Source organism: Ornithodoros turicata, chromosome 1 (genome assembly GCF_037126465.1).
Source record: "Ornithodoros turicata isolate Travis chromosome 1, ASM3712646v1, whole genome shotgun sequence".
Classification (NCBI taxonomy): Eukaryota; Metazoa; Arthropoda; class Arachnida; order Ixodida; family Argasidae; genus Ornithodoros; species Ornithodoros turicata.
The window spans coordinates 65,894,573-65,911,753 of NC_088201.1; the positions used below are offsets into that span (position 1 = coordinate 65,894,573).

A 17,181-nucleotide genomic window follows, 5' to 3' on the forward strand; every position below is an offset into this window, starting at 1 on the left:
TCTCCTTTCTGTCTAACTCATCACTTACATCGAAGTCCATGCTTCGGGTTTCTCGTGGCCTTGAGTCATAGTACACACCAAAGTGGAAGATCCAACGAACCGAACCTGAATTGTTAACAGAAGAGCCTCTGGGCTGCATATAGTGCATGTTGGCTTTCTATATTTTAGCCTCGTTTTCACATCCATTCGGAAGTACTCAATTGGTAGAGCCCTGGACGGGCAATCCAGAAGATGTGGGTTCGAGCCCTACAGCTGGCTGACCTTTTCAGTGACTTTCATCTTTCATCGTTAATTTCTTAGGCAAATTGAGGCTTTGTATGTATTTGTCCCTTCTATGTTGTTCCAGCCTCAGAACATCAGTTCTTTCATGTTCATCAGTGCCGCCTGCGTTGATCCCGTCGTATGAATGTGTGTGTGAGTGAGCAAAAATGTAAGAGCGAAAGGAGGATGAGTGAGAGAGAGTAGCTAGTTTGTCCCTTCAGATGGGGGGACGCACCCTGGAAGTCGCTGAGAAGGCGTGTTAGCTTAGCTCAATTGGTAGAGCCCTGGACCTGCAATCCAGAAGATGTGGGTTCGAGTCCTACAGCTGGCTGACCTTCAGTGACTTTCATCTTTCATCGTTTACTAAGATGTACCATGTTTCCTTTGCGTCTTTTTCAGAACTCTAGCAAGATGAGCCTCGACACTGCAACTTGCAGAAGACGTCAATGCTTTTATATAGCTTTAATACGTATATGTTGGAAGCGCATTTACATGGGAAGAAGTCTGATGTTATGCGTCCGTGGTGCTGCGCTATGCTGCGTGCGTCTACGACATCGAGCTACGCATAAAAATTGGGTAAGTGGTTTACAGATTCGTTCTAAGTCTGACTTGGTCCCCAGTAATGGGTGAGCCTCATACAATAGCGGGTTGAGTCGGTTAACACTATAGTAGACGCACAAAAGTGGCCCTTGCCGGCTATCGTGGTAACCTTGGTCTTGTTGTGCTTTCTGTGCTGCGAGGAGCTGTCGCTACCTTACGAACGCTTTTGCCGAACGATATTGCTGTGCATTGCGCTTCCCGTATGGGATCCTGACATCCTACTTTACATCTGGAATGGTTAGGCAGCCCTTGTCGAATGGTGTTGAACCGATAAGATGACGTACCCGATGATGACACTGGGCCAGGTGGCGCGAGTGAGCAGCAACGTCAGCGCCCCAAATTATGCAACACGAGGTAGTTTAGCAGACGACGCGGCACTTTCAAATACACGGTCTCGAGTTATTCGGACTTCTGAAGAAGCACCGCTTTTTTGTGTATTTCTACATGTTTTGTAGCTTTCATTGGTACCATACCGTTTGAAACACCACGCAAAACCCGCTAATGAAACGACCGACTGTTGGGATCTGTGGCCGTTTAGGCCTGAAATGGCGCTGTGCAAACTTCACTGCAACAGCCCTATAGAATGAAAGCTTCTGCCGCGGCCTCAGGAAGCTTTCCCCGTGTTTGTATGGATTTTTTTGTCTGTGCGTTATTTGTAGCAGAAGGATGTCCGTTTTCGTCTCTTCTATTTATTTATAGTTTTGTTTTATATGCGATCCTGATACCTGCTTTACATCCAGGGTGGTTAGGTAGCCCTTGTCGAATCTTGTTGAACATCCCACTCCCCCTGCCGGCACAATCTGCGGAATGTTCCAACAGAAGGTGTGGGATGCCGTTTCCTGTAGATTTAAGCCTTGCTTTGTCCTTCTGTAAAGTTATCTGTGAGAAGTTGTGTGTTATCCTTGTCCTGTTGAGTCTTTCGTCCCCTTCCGCGCTGTCACAGTGCGTCCTGTATGCTTGTTGGTCCACCACTCCAGGGTGTTTTCAGAGCGAGGTTCGTTCATCCAGAGCGATGACAAATATTATAATCTCCACCATTTCCAGACTTGTAGCTCATAAGATGCTTCATGATTTGTCATAGACCATCCCCATGGGTGCTTACTGGTCCTTTTCAGACAGTGGACTTGTCTTTTCTCTTCTTTTTTGTTTTTGTTTACAAGGCGCCAATATGCTACCGCACATTCGGGCCCCAGCTTTTATGGCGGTCATTGGGCTTTTCCAGTAATTGGTCAAGCCATTCCACAAAGCAGGGCACTCTCTAATTGGTCATCACATCGGTACCGCAGATCAGGTGGTTCGGCATTAATTGGTTCGAACCGGTTTACGTGTGCTATGCTAATCAGTGTACTACACGTCAGAGGTAACATCAGGTTCCGGCGATCGCTTGCTCCTCCTTCCTTCCTTGTACACCCTCGCCTTACACTTCATAGCTACAAATAACCATGCATTTCACAGCAGATCATCCTTTACTGTACCGAGAAGTGCTGGGAAATAGCGTACAGCATACCACTGAACCCCAGTGCAAAAAGCTATCGACAATTTCTAAAGAAAAAAAGAGAGGTCGCGTCTCTTGGTTCGGCTGCCAGCGTCTAGCTGGTGCCAGAGATCGACGCTTTGCACCATGATCTGGACCACACGCCAACTTAGCGACGCGTTCCCGTGGTCGCTGGTTGTCCGCGTTGCTTGTAGATGTCACTGTGAACTATTAAAATTTAGAGATTGATATTAAACGGTAGGTTAGAGGTAGGTAAGGTAAAATTGACGTCGCCTACACACTGCGACGCTGAATGAAAGGAAGCAGTCGAGGCATCAATGCAAAGTGTAGCCGTCGTGTAGCCACATCTTTCTTTTCTTTTTCTTTCTTTCTTTTACACCTCGATTCACAAAAATGTACAGAGATGTCGTGAACCTTTTGGAGGTGAGGTAGTAGGACGTGCATGGACTCACCACTTCTTGGTTTATCACTTTGTGATATCCGGTCTATGAATTCGGCAAGATTCCGAGCGATGCAGGGAGCTGGTGGGCGGCAGTCGAGTGGGAAGGTATAGGCGTTTTTACCGTCAGCCAAGCCGGTCACCGCATCATATTTTTTCGGTTCAGTTCCGGTTCGTTCAAGGGGAGAGAAAAATGTTTACGGTTCAGTTCGGGTACGGTTCGACAAAAAAAATAACGTTTTTTTGCGGTTTTTTAGTTACGGTTCAGTTCCGGTTTCGATCGCTGCTTTTTCGTCCTCCTCTCTAACTCATGATTTACATGGGAGTCCATGTTTCGGGTTTGTCGTGGCGTTGTGTTATACCACACAAAAAAGTAGATCCAAGGAACCGGAAAGGGGTTGTTAACAACAAACCTCAGGGCTATATAGCGCATGTTGGTTTTCTTTATTTTAGCGTCATTTTCACGTTTATTCGGGAGTACCAAGATGTAACATGTTTGCTTTGTGTCCTTTTCAGCGCTCGGGGCAAGATGGGCCTCGACATTACAACTCGCAGAAGACGTCACGGCTTTTATATGATGCAAGTGTACTTAAGACATGGGAAGGAGTCTGGTGGTGTGTGTCCATGGTGACGCGTTATGCTGCGCGCCTCTACGCCATCCAGCTACGCATGAAAGTTCGGGTACGTGGTTACAAATTCTTGCTCTGTCCAACATTCCTAAGAATTAAGGACAAAACGTAAAGCGTGCTGCACAGAGTACACCCGTGTGCTGGATGAAACGTACCCGTACACGGCCTGTAGGCACCAGGTATTTTGAACGCTTTTTCTTGAATACCTTAATTGCACTTGCATAAATTGCAATGCACTTTGGGTGTCTCGATTATGTTATAAAACGACTATATTCATGCTGTTTTAAGTCTGCAAATAATTTCCTTGGTTCCACGGACGTACACGTGAAATGTAAGGGCTCAATGGGAAAATGGGTGGAAACGTTTTCTACCTACGAGGGGTGTTCAAGTCAAACCGGGACATTCTGTCTCCTGAGTGTACAAATGGCTCGCGCTACTTCTCACACGGGCAGGCCTCGGCGTTCACCACGTGGTGGTCCAAAGTTTGTGCAAAACAGAAGACACGTGCTGGACAAGATGGCCGACAACGAGGTGAGCACGCACATCGAACAGCGAATTGTCATGAAGTCTCTCGGGAATGAAGGCGTAAAGTCATCTGAAATTCACAGAAGACTTCAGGCTCAGTATGGCAACGGTACACTTTGCCGCAGCAAAGCGTTTGAGTGGTGCAAACGGTTCCGAGACGGCCGTACATCAGTGCAGGACGATCCCGGCCGGGGCGGCTCAGAGCCCAGTGTCAGAGTTCCTGAGAACATCCAACTTGTGGAGAGGCCTGATCCTCAAGGACCGACGGATAACATGTCTCGAACTGGCTCGAAAGACGGACCTTTCTGTGGGAACGTTGAACACTATTATTCATGAACACCTCCAGTTTCGGAAAGCCGGGCCTCATCACCAAAGGAGTCCTCCTCCTACAGGACAATACACGCCCGCATATCGCACATCTCACGACACGCACCTTACAGGAACTTGGCTGGGAGTTGCTGCCACATCCCCGTTACAGTCCAGACCTCGCCCCCAGACATTTCCATCTCTTCGGTCCACTGAAGGCGTTCCTTGGGGGCCGCCACTTCAGCTGCGACGACGAGGTCAAGAATGCGGTCCAATCATGACTGCTACGCGCCGGTAAGGATTTCTACGCTGCTAGCATCCAAGCCCTCGTGAAACGCTGGGACAAGTGCATTAGTGCAGCTGGAGATTACGTTGAAACTAATTTCTCGCCTCAAAGTTCATTTTACTTTTGCGAAAAATGAAAAGTCCCGGTTTGACTTGAACGCCCCTCGTAGAAATACTTTGGTAGAATGATGCAACTATACCTTTCGTATTTATATCCCAAAACACATTTTGATAACCAGAAGCGTTTACGAGCGGCATGAAAGTGGCTGGCCTTGCCCACGACAAGTAAAAATTTTGGTTAACGCGCCAGCGCAAGGAACCGACAGTTTTCTACCTAGAAACGAATACTTTGGTGGAATTATGCAACTATGCCTCTAGTATTGAAATCCTCAAGACCATTTTGTGGTAGCCATGCCTCACCATTCGTGTGTGAACCATGACAATGCGAACGTGAACCAGATAGAGAAAAACGACTGTTTTGGTCCGCTGAAGGCTATACACCTTCTTTCTTTTGAGCTGCAACAAAACAGGGGAGTTGCCCTAGGACGCTTTTACTTTTGGCATTGGATTAGCCGACGGGGCTGCTACTAGGAAACCCCGGATTTGTATGGATACTTTTTTGTCTGCGGGTTATTTGTAGAAAGAATGCATATCCCGTATAGTCTCTTCTATTTATATGTATAGTTTTGTTTAAATGCTGGTTTATAGTCCGACGTAGTCTTCGCCGATCGCCACCCGCGTTCCGCGCCGACAGCTCGCGTTCGCTACGCCACGCTTCCTCATCCTTCCGGGTTCATAGTCTGACGCGATTCGGGGCAGCCCAACGAAAACACTTCAGGAGATTTTCGCATTTCGTAGTGAGAAAGTAGTGACTACTTCTGGCAACTGTACCCGCGCGTTGGAATCCGACTAAAGACGATTCGTGTTCCCATCGTATGTTTGTACTACACTGTAACCGTTTTCACACCTCCAAATGTGTAATAATGTGCATGACGCATGCCCTTTTCGGTATATATAATTTTGGTAACATCATAATAGAGTATGGTTTAGCACTAATTTTCTTTACTCGCGTGTTGTCTGTCCTCCAAAAATTCAGTCTTTCAGTCTCAACATTGTGTAACAGTATTTTAGACACTTGCACGCGCTCGATTATAGGTAGCGATGCGTATATGCATTAGCACGTATCTACGATATCCAAGACATAATGAAAGCAAGATTTGCACTGACACCTGATCCTTAGTAATGCGTTCTGAATTTTATAAGATATCATCCTGGAGGTACAATGTTAGGCAATCAGGTTTAATGTGCATGGCGCACACCTTGAAAGGTGTGAAAAAGTTTACAGTGTACTGTAATAAGGTTGGTATCCCCAAAAATGGACATTGAAGAAAGTCGCACGTCTTCCCAGGTGTTCTCCTTCTTTTGCTTGTCTGTATAATCCACCCGTCGTGTATTATATAGGCACGGATGTTCCTTAGCAGCTTCGATCAGAAGCTCAATGGGTGACGCCATGTTTGGAAATTCGAGTCCACCGGAGGCCACGCAGTCCACAGATGGCCACCGCCAGATGTAGAGCATTGCTCTATTCCCCCAACGGCTGCTAACGTAACGCGCGTTGCCGCCGTGCAGCGCTTCGCACAAAGTGTCGTCGAACTATATGAACTCACCGACGGTGGTTCGCGATGCACGGCCGTGCGCTGCGCGTCGTTACGCCCCGCTCCGCTGGACTCTAAGGGCCAGTTCACGCTTAGCGACGCCCGACGCGACGTCGTGAACGGGCAGTGGAAGCAGGGCTGCATTTCCGCCGCCCCGTCAGAGCGCACGATTTTCATGTTCCCACCACAGTGGCATTCCGTCGTCCAAAGCAGACGTGGCCTTTCTGTGCCACCTTATTGGTCGCCAGCTATCCTTCTCGGCAGCTGTCGCCGACGTCGTGAAAGAGATCGGCATGACATATTTTTTTACTCGACGTCTCCCCCAAGTGAGGACTAACTAACCCTAATCCAGCCTTTATATGCGATTCTCATGCCTGCTTTACATCCAGGGTGGTCGGGTAGCCGGGTAGCCCTTGTCGAATCTTCCCACTCCCCCTGCCGGCACAATCTGCGGAGTGTTCCAGCAGCAGGAGTGGGATGCTGTTTCCTTTAGATTTAAGCGTTGCTTTGTCCTGGAGCAAAGGTATCTGCGAGAAGTTGTGCTGTGCTTAAAAATCCGACATCACTATTTAGCACACAAATTCACGAAATTTCGATGCATGAAGGAATGAAACACAAGGAGCGGCTCTTCCCTCTAGACTAGCGTAGCCAACCTCCAGCTGTCGCTCGACTCAAAATCGCCATTACGCCCTGTCCACCACGTGATCCTCTCAGTTTCGGGTTTGCAAGGCACTGTTTCTCGCGCTGCTCTCTGTGTGATTTTGCTTTTCGGAACTCATTTATTGTGACATTTCGGTGAAAATGTGAGCAGCATCGTAGAAACGACGTATGGTAATGTGTTCCTGTCCAAGCTGCGGCTGTCGTTGAACGGAAAACAGCTCTGTCACGGGAACACATTTCATTCTTAAGTACACGATCAGTTGTTTTAGTCGCCTGTGTTCGAGTCATTTTTGAATCATTCGTTTGGGACCTGGCAGTGTGCCGCAGATTATTTTTCATATCCTCTGTTGTTGTACAAATCTGATTAATGGTGTTCTGGGTACAGCATTCTCTACCACTTAATCAGGGAACGTACATACGTTGGAAGTAACTGTTGCCGCACGTGATGTTTCCGGTCCCGCGTACTCCTCCCCGTCCTGCACACTGTGATTGATCTTCTAATAGAAGAGTAAAAATCCGAACATAGGCGGATAGTTTTCAATCTGCCGGAGGGGGCCGGGGCACAACGTCCCCTCCCCTTTCATGCACAGAGGTCGGGCAGGGTGTCCGGAATTCCGTGTTGCGACGTTGTGAGGCAAATTTTTACAGGATTTTGCATGATCACTCGCATGAAACACACGATTCTTAGGATATCCCTCGAAACTTTCATCGTGAGTGTCAGCTGGGTAGACTTCCCGGATGGGACCTGGCCCCCCCCTGGAAAAGTTCCGGGGGGCTTAGCCCCCCCTCCTCCCGCAGTCCGCGCCTATGCATTCGAACATACAGAAATAAAAGTGCAACCACGCGTTCAACATAACACTGCCATCTGAATTGTGACACAACTACAGCCAGTCTGCTTTATTGGCGCCGTGATGTCTGGAGTGTCACGTGAGCGGTCATGTGGTAGAATGGAGCATCCCAGAATGCAATGCGCAGGCGGCTACGCTTGTTCCGATGGAAGACTGTCGGAGGGGCCGCTCCTGTGTTTCCTTCCTCCATGTTTCGATGTCTGTCCAAGTTATTTTAGGGAACGAAAGCTACATTTTAGCTGACGACGGACATTTCAGTGCTGGACAATTCAGTGCTGGACATTGCGGTGCTGGACATTGCGGTGTACGGACATTTCGGCGTACGGACATTTGGGCAATTTTTCGGTGCCGTGATCCACGAGCACAGATTTATGAGATATTAATCTAAGATATTACGCTAACGACATGTTTGTGTGTGAGTCTACACACTTCACTCTGTAAGCTAGAAACCAACACGGCCGAAAACTCGGACAACCGAAAGGCACCAAGAAATGAAAAGTGTATTCAAACTGCTACATAAGGTAGTTCCATAACATTGAACTCAGGACAGGTATTGGGAATTAATGTGCTAAATGCCTTTTATGCCTTTGCGATAACTTTTTATGCCCTTGTCAAGCGGTTTGTATGCCGCTTTTTGGCACAATTCCCCTGTGTACTGGGGTTGATTTTAGACTGTGGATACAGAAGTAGCTTATTTTCGGAAAGCTTTCCATATCATCCTTGGCTGCTTTCGTGTGTGTCGACCCAAAGCCTTTATCCCCCTTCCCCCTACCCGCCTAACTTTGTACGGCTTGGTAAACGAGGACAACCAGCTAAGACAAAAAGGAAGGTCCCGGTCACTGGGGATTCTCTACTGACTTCATTTTTCTGTGCTGGTGTGATGTGAAAGAAAAAGAATGGAAAACAGGGGAGAGAGGAGTCTCTAAAATATATTACTGAAGTTGCGAGTGCTGTGGTATCTGCTAACAGGCGACCTTGCGAGGAAATCGCGTAGGTCGTGTCAGAAATTATTTGTATGATGTCAAATACCGCACAGGGACACATAAAATATACGCTTTCGTTGCAGTACCTACCCAATTAGCGTAGGGCTCCGGTTATAAGCAGACAATCAGCGGTAGAGGGCGTGGCTTGACGTCTAGAAATGGCCAAGAAACTGCGGAGAGGTTTAACATGTGTTTCCTTTGTGGCTCTGGCAAGAGGAGCCTCGGCACTACAACTTCCAGGAGACATCTTTGCTCCTCTTTAATATGTATGCGGTGGAAGTGCACCTAGCATATGTGAATACATCTCGTGTCGTGTGTGTGTGTGGTGCTGTGTTGTGCAGCATGTGTCTACGTCGTCGATTTCCACAAGAAGTTCGGGTAAGTGGTCTATGAATTCTTCCCTCGAACTTTGGTCCGCGGTACTGGGACAGCCTTAAGCAACAGTGGGTTGCGTCTATGATCAACACTGGTATACGCAGAAGAGTCGCCCCAACTGACATGGTGGTAAGCAGGAAGACAAAACAGGGAGCAGGAAGAAAAACACACAACGATTGCTAACTCCCCGCCTATCCCAACTTTCCTTGTTAGTGGCCCTTACTGGAAGTTAAACTTTGGCTGATGATGCTTACTGCGAAGCGAGTAGCTGAAGGTGCCTTAAAAATGCAAGAGTATCTAGACGCGTTTCCCAACTACGACGGCTGCTGTTATATATAATCGAACTGCCTTGTAATCCTGAGGGTGTTTCACGAAATTCCTGGACTGAATAATTCGGAAACAGTTGACATTGTCGGGATATTTTCTTTTCGGGTAGCAACCATGAGGCGCCAGCCACAAACTGACCGCTCAGTTGTTCATTTGCATACGCTTATCAATCGAGATCCGAACTTTTAAATTTTACTTACGCCCTCTGAAATTTATTTGACCGATCGGGGCGTTCATCGGAACATATTCCAGGAGGAAAAAAAAAAGAAAAACCGTCGACACTTCGTGATGGTTTTGGTTTACATATTTCTTGCGCGGAGCAGTGCAGTAATGCACTCTAGCGCTCAATTTTGTGGTCATCCGCCTGGATTGGAGGCGGGGGTACCGCAAGATTAGGAAGAGCAACGAGCACATATTGCCTCTTGTTCTCTATCTGATTAGCATCCAGGATGGATGTGGTGACATTTGGTGTGCCAGACGGTGCTGTTTTATCGAGAAAATGACAAGCCCTTATAGACCAATCGCGATAATAGAGCACTGTCTGACCCACCCACTGTCCCGATCGCAATCATCATTGCATGTCGACTAGAGAACGAGATGCAATATCGCACTCTCGCTCGGCAGCTGTTCCTTATCTTGCGGCACCCCCGCCACCAACCCAGGCAGATAAATACAGATACACACGAAATTGAGGAACGAATAATGGTGGCGAAACAGCGCATTGGAGAACTGCTCCGCGCAAGATATATGTAAACAGAAACCAACTAATAACTATAAAATATCACTAAGTGTCGATGCATTTTCTTTTTTAATATGTTTCGCTGAAGATCCCGATCGGTGAAACAAAGCTTCGGAAGGCATCCTATGTAAAAGGAGGAGAATGTTGCGAACCGACATGAGTTTCCCGATAAAGTAAGCAGTTTCTGAATTTTTCAGCCGCACTCTTAAAAATGAGCTTCCCCACATAGCACGATCCTAGCCAACCATCATCCCGAATGACAACGTTCTCGCCCCTCATTTGTTGAAAACAGGAGGTGGAGCCTATTTTGTGCCCATTATGCCCGGCACAGAATAGGCTCCGCCCCCTGTTTTCAACAAATCGGGGGCGAGAACGTTGACATTCGGGATGATGGTTGGCTAGGATCGTGCTATGTGGGGAAGCTCATTTTTAAGAGTGCGGGGGATTTTCGTGAACTGACACGAGGTACTGCACTACGCGTCTACAGAATGATATAGGCTATGGCGTGATTATTCTTTCCCACTGATTGGTGACGCTTTTTTTTTTTTATATGATCATTTCTTCGCGAGTCACGTTTTGCCAAGCCGCTTCTAGACCAGATGACGGGTTTTGATAGACAGAAAAGCGAGGATTGTGGGGCTAGTTATTCATGATTGAGAAAAACGCGCAATCACGACGAAGACAGCAAGAGAAACAAGAGGCGCTGACTTTCAACCAGACTTGCACGTAACGTGTTACAAGTAATTGCGTTAGTCTTAACTAGTTATTGTCTGAGTAATTTTACGAGTAATCCATTAATTTTTCATCCAGCAATTTTTCGAGTAATACGATTACAATTTTCCAGTAATCATTTGCAGACTTCAAATCCGAAATCAATGCCAAATTCAATTTGCAGTAAGCAATTCCGTTTGAAGTAGAGACTGTCTCATAATACCAATGTGGCGCAACAAATTGCATGTGCCTTTGGTGGTCTATTCTACTATAGTAAGCGAACCTTTTGAAATAGCGTTCTGAAATTTCATCGTCTCTCCTTGTATCTCTCCCTAGCTCAGTGTGCTATGCCAAGTTACAGTTGGCCATGCTAGGGAACTCTAGTGATTCATGTGAAAGTTCCAAGTGACATACTAATCGCCCCTCTCTCAGGAATTCTGCTGTTGACGCGTCGAAGGGCCAACCTGTTGACAGGCAATATAGTATTCGTACAGACGGCTGTAATATAATTTTCTTTGTTTACCGATCTAGCCCTTCAATGAAAAATATTTACGAAAGAATCCTCGTCCGCAGCCGTGTTGCTTGGAGCAGCGTACCAATACGCTCTTTCTGTGAGCTATCCGGCTGCTAATCCGCCTGGTGCACTCACGGGGGCGGTGAAAGATAAAGAGCAGACACAAGAGAGGCTTCGGTATGCCTTATATATCCTCCCCTACCCCACGAGTATACAGCGTTCGCGGTACATTTGTCATCCCGATAAAGGCACAGTATCTCACCCACTCGACGACAGCACTGCGAGCGCTGTGTACCAATCGTGTAGAGGAGGACATGAAATACTGAAGTGTGTCTTTCGCTGTTCCTTACCTTCCGTCACCCCCGTGTGTGAACCAAGCTAATTGACAGCCCGATAGTCAAGCGAATGAGCGCATTAGTACGCTGCTCCCCGCGAGAAATATGTTAACTCAATAATTTTATTAACCATCAAAAAATCACAAGTTCTTCTGGAATATTTTTCGCTGAGGGGGCACGATGTGTAAAACAGAGGTTCCGAAAGCGTTCGAAGTAATATCAAATATTGAATGAAGGCAATTGAAGAAAAGACCAGTGGGATCCGCTACGTCCACTACAACGTAAAATTTGAAAGTGAGGAGTTTCATATAGTTAACGAGCGCATGGGTAATGAGCGGCTCACTGCTCAGTTCTTTTGACCGATGTCTCAGCGATGCTCACTGGAAGGCTTTTCAACAGCGCCATCTGTGTACAAATTATTCTGAAGGGGGCCTTCGTGAAATACTCTGTGTAACGTGCCTCAGAGAGGCTGCATCCGCTGATAGTATCTGCGAAGCTCGATTTTCCCACCCACCAAACCGATGCCCTCGAGAATTATTCGAGAAGTGCCCACTTCGGGCATAACTGGCTTTAGCGTCTCAGATATTTGGAGCATCTACGACGCATTAGGGAAGCAGTATCGTGCAGCGCTTCGGGGTTTGAGAACATGCATGAGGCAATGTGTTGTCCTGAAGGATATCCGGGTAAACCATTGATAAGCCTATAAGGCAGTATGGAAGATAGCCGAAAGCCGTAGCGAGAAAGGGCATGCAAAATATTAGTAAAGCTTTTTATAATTAAAGCAACCATAATGAGGAAGAGCATTCGTTTGCATCTGGAGCGTCTGTCCAGTATTGGGGACCACTGTGTCAAAAAAAGAAAAGAAAAAAACGAGACCGGCTATCGGATGGTAATCATGTACGAGGTGAATGGCATTATTGCTTTTCCAAGTGTATATTCATCAGGTAGAAGAAAACTTGTTTCCTGCGAAACACTGTTCCTCAGAAAACTATCATGTTATGCACACGTTGCATGCAAGTACATGACACATACACGCACAATCTACAAGCAACCTTTTGGTGATGCACCTTCAGTGACGCACTGGCGCGAGCTGACATGAAGACTACAAATGATGCACCTGAAGACGAATTTCCTGGGCCGCCTTAAGTAGCCGCTCCAGAGCGCAGGGAGCGCGCTCCATTTTACTACACGGTGTCACTCCTTTTCCGGAGCGCGGATCTTTTGATGAACTCTTACGCTCCAGCTGGCAGGTCGGAGTGCGTAAGCGATGCTCTGGCTCCTTGCCGAATGGAGGAAGGGGAGGGCACAAAATCAATGAGCCACCTTGGAACCTTCGCCGGTGCGCGTACCAGCTCATAACTCAGAAAGCACAACCACACGCGTTTGGAAGATGTCACGCGTACAGCACTACCATTACTGCAGGAAAATGCAAACATGCAATTGAAAATGTGAGTACACCTAGTCTCAACGAAACCAAGTGGAACACACCTCATCTGGAGCAACGAGCCTTGGAAGGTCATCAGTTTTATATCAAGACCTCCATGCAAGAACAAGGTGGGGTTCACCTACTTTATGTGAAGTACTTTGTTATATCAGCTACTTCCTACCTGGTCCCAACGAAATCAAGTGGGACACACCTCATCTGGTGCAACGAGCCTTCCCAAGGTCATCAGTTTTATATCAAGGCCTACATGTAAAAACAAGGTGGAGGTCACCAACTTTATGTGAAGTACTTTGTTACATCATGGAAAGCTACTTCTTCCACGTGTCGAAATAAGTTGGTGGTAGCCGATATTATGTGAATGGTGTGCTTTCGCTTTTTATAATTCAGCTGGTATTGGGTGTTGTAAATCTTGTTCCACGTTTGCATCCCCATTTTCATCGATGATATAAATTTATGTGCGAACCCTAAGAGTTTTCCTGAGGCGGAGTATGTCACAGCGTATGCCCTGCACTCATTGGCTGCTGCTTGGAGATCACCTTTTGAAGTAGGGGTACATAACTGCTCCCGTGGTGTAGTGGCTACGATGATCGTATTAAACGCTGAGACTGGGAGGTGGTCGGGTTCAAATCCGGGTCGACCGGTTGAGAGCTTCCCCGCCAAAATATTAGCTTAGCAGTTCAATCACCGTGTTTATTAGGTTAACCATTAGTTCTCCTCCCTCTCCCGTCCCCAGTTACGCGCTTCGACAAATAAGTCACCCCTTAAAGTGAGGGTCTGGATCCGCCCCTGTTTGTGATGCGTATCTCGTGCGAAAAGAGAAGACTGCCGAAATGCTGGTGCTGCCATCTACTGGAGAGACGAAAATATATGAGCAATCACGCAAGACACTCTCGAAGGAGACAAGAACATGCCCTAGCCACTGTAGAAGAGTCTGGTGACGTATGCGTAGTAGAGAGGGGGATAAAATATTCGGGGAAGGTGCGATCAGACTGATTGCAGGTGACGGCTCGGTGCATGCACGGGAGGGGAAAGAAGCAAGGGTGAAAGACGGTGGTACAGGATTAGGGGTGTGCAGCCCGTCTTGCTCTGTGAATTGGGTAGTCGTGGAGAACTACCCACCACATAAAACACACGAGCATCCCTCAGCTGCCTTCATAGAGACTCTCTCTATACCATGCTAACTGCCAGGTTCATTGGCGAAGTTTCTTCGCTTATGCGTCGTAGAATTGGACTGCAAAGACGCTCACGACCTCATCGTGCTGATATAAGTGGTACCGGGATCCTCTAACGGCGCAATCAAGACGTTCCTTCTATCCAAACTCTTCAATGACTCTGTAATCATGAACTTCGTAGGAAACTCGAAGGGACACAACATGCCTATAACTGTCATGAGGGACTTCACTACCGAGTTAAACAAGCCCCAGAACAACTGGTTCGCGGACATCATGAAGGTCGTCTACGATTTGCATCTATCCCGTGATGACATTATCCCCACAACCCGTACAGGAAGTAGATGGTGTCTTTATGAGTGGCATAGACGAGCTAGTGGTAGTGGTACATCAGCTGCTTCAATCTCCACAGGCTTCTGTCTTCTGGCTTCTTCAGGCTTCTGTCGAACGCTGGAGAATGCTCGCGACAAGCATTTCATTGACCATCTGCACAGCGATTTCTGCCGATTTTTACGCAAGATGTTACTTGTAGCGAAGGGGGGAGTTTGCGATTGGACTCGAGGCATAGTCTTATGTGTGAGATTCCGCAACGATCACACGTCTCCGACCTCCCCACCACCACAATAGCCACCCGTTGGAACGAGGGCTACAGTCGGCGCAATCGCGTCTGCGGCGACTTGTAAATACTCCATAGATTCTTGCATACACTGACTCAATACGCTCAAACTTGTTGCGTTATAACCACATTGTGGGAAGGTTTCCCGCGCCACATGCTACGCGTACCGTCCGTAGAGAGCATGTTTTCAGTGCTCACGTTTTCCACCTTCCCGGAAACAGACACGACAAATCATTTTCCCAGTACACAAGACTTTTGGACGCGGATACGTCCTTCGGCCGAACGACACGAAAACTGTCACCTTCGTCAATGTCAATCAAACCAAGGAGTCAGAACCCTCCCCCTCCCATCGTGGCAGTGACATCGATGAGAAAGGTCCAAAGGGGACGAAGAGGAACACTGAGTGGCAAGGCCGGTGGGCAGGAGCTCACGAGAAAGGGCCTCTTCGCCTTGACCCCGTAACCTGCGGTACCTGGAAGGTTGGAAGTGGTAACGAAATCATCCTCGACCTCGAAGTTGATATCTAAAGGGTGATTAACTTTGTCGCCCTGCTAAGCGCAGCTGTCGCGTTTGCGTTGCCAAAAGTGCACAGAGCTATGCAGGCTACAATTTGAGGCAACCTGTGGTAAAGTGCGGGACTCATTTGTGGATGTGGTGCATAAGTTTGGGGCTAATAAAAGGCATCGTGCCTTGAGAGAATGGTTTCAGGTATGACCGATGTGGAACGCTGCCGGCTGCATTGTGTGAGGAAGACACCCGAAGGAGCCCAGGAGAAGGACGCCCAGCAATGAACAGGGCTGCTGACTCCGTCCACATCGTAGTCGACGCGTCCACAAAGGAGTGAACGCGTGGTTGCCATGCAACTAGAGGCTCAATTGCTGTACGTTCCGCATCTGACGACCGTTGGCAAGCTGTGCACGTAGTATACCTCGAGAGGACTATCACACAAAGCAAGTTCGGGCACGCTTGTAGCGCATGTGACCGCATCTGGTTCCAATTCGACTTAAAGACAGTGAGCAGCAGGCAGAGAGACGTATTGTGGGTGGCGTTGCCCGACAGCGGCGACGACGTGACTGGCATCAGTGTGTGTGCGACCTCTAGGAAGCCACTGGACGCTGGCAAGATACTCACCATGTCCGTGACAAATGGGTTCAAGTACCCATCTAAGCCGGATCATCTGCGCTGTTGGATCAGATCGCTGAACGACTCATATCCGCGGCTACCATTCATGCAAATACAGAGGCTGACATACTAGGGCAACTATGAGATCTTGGGGCAAGTCATCAATGTGCCCGTCGATGTGAACAACATAGTGATGGAGTTTCTCCACAGACTTGAAACCGATTACGCCTCCAGGGTTAATATCAAGAATATTCTTAAACACAATGGTCCACGTATTTGAGTGTCTTCAGGAACAAGGCCGTTATCAAGCAGCAGATACTTCATGAATCCACCTCTCCATCACCAGTACGGTATAGATGTGGACTTCGCGGCATTGGGCGATGTTAATGAGACGGCTAGTTGGAGTGCAGCGCTTCCTATAACAAGGTAGGCTACGGATAGCTTCACTCAGGAAGAGACGAATGCGATCGAGTTGCGCTTCTGCACTTCTCAGTAGTGCGACGAGAACCTTCCCAACCCGGTGCGTCTCCTTCAGAGAAACCACTGCGTAGACGCCTACAACTTGCAGGCTATCAGCGCAAACCTGGAAAGTGCGGCCGCGGATCTGGTCACTGGCTACAGGCACGATGCTCAGTCGGCGAAGTCTCGGCGTAAACTGCACGGGATGAGTGCGCTATAGAGGGGCGGGTTGCCTTATCTTGTGAAGCCACCCACCGCATATCCGCGCGTACAAGTAGTACTATTAGGTGTCGTATTGTCGTGGATGAGAATGCTAGGCGCGTTTATTGACTCCTGGGCCGACTTCACTCGCGAATTTTTTCCCGTGCGCCTACCGGCGGGCGGACGTCTGCGCGTGCGCTTATCGTCGCGCATTGTTCAGCCTGGGCCGACTTCTTTTTCTCCGATTTTTTTTCTCCTGGGTCGATTTCACTCGCAATTTTTTTTTCCGTTACAAGAGGTGTGCGGTGGGCTGTTTACATGCAAGTATAGACATGCAAAGGGTAGCCATACACAAAAGTACAAGGGAAAATATATTTATTAAAGTCAGTAGTGCTGGGAATTATGTTGTGACTCTGTGTGGAGGGGAAAAACCCAGCCAAAAAACCTGAAGCAGAAGAAACACAACACGATACACGTAACAAA

General features: G+C 47.8%; 1 long non-coding RNA gene and 1 other non-coding gene across 2 annotated transcripts in view; both read left to right on the top strand.

Annotated features, from left to right (window-relative positions):
- The first annotated feature begins 519 nt into the window (after window positions 1–519).
- Trnaa-ugc (transfer RNA alanine (anticodon UGC)) lies at window positions 520–592 on the top strand. The gene has a single exon. It is a non-coding gene; the product is annotated as a tRNA-Ala (tRNA).
- Window positions 593–3,413: 2,821 nt separating this feature from the next.
- LOC135399927 (uncharacterized) overlaps window positions 3,414–17,181 on the top strand; it is a 79,854-nt gene continuing 66,086 nt past the window's right edge. Inside the window, exon 1 of the long non-coding RNA XR_010424457.1 lies at window positions 3,414–3,476. This is a non-coding gene — a long non-coding RNA (uncharacterized LOC135399927). The remainder of the gene's footprint in view (window positions 3,477–17,181) is intronic.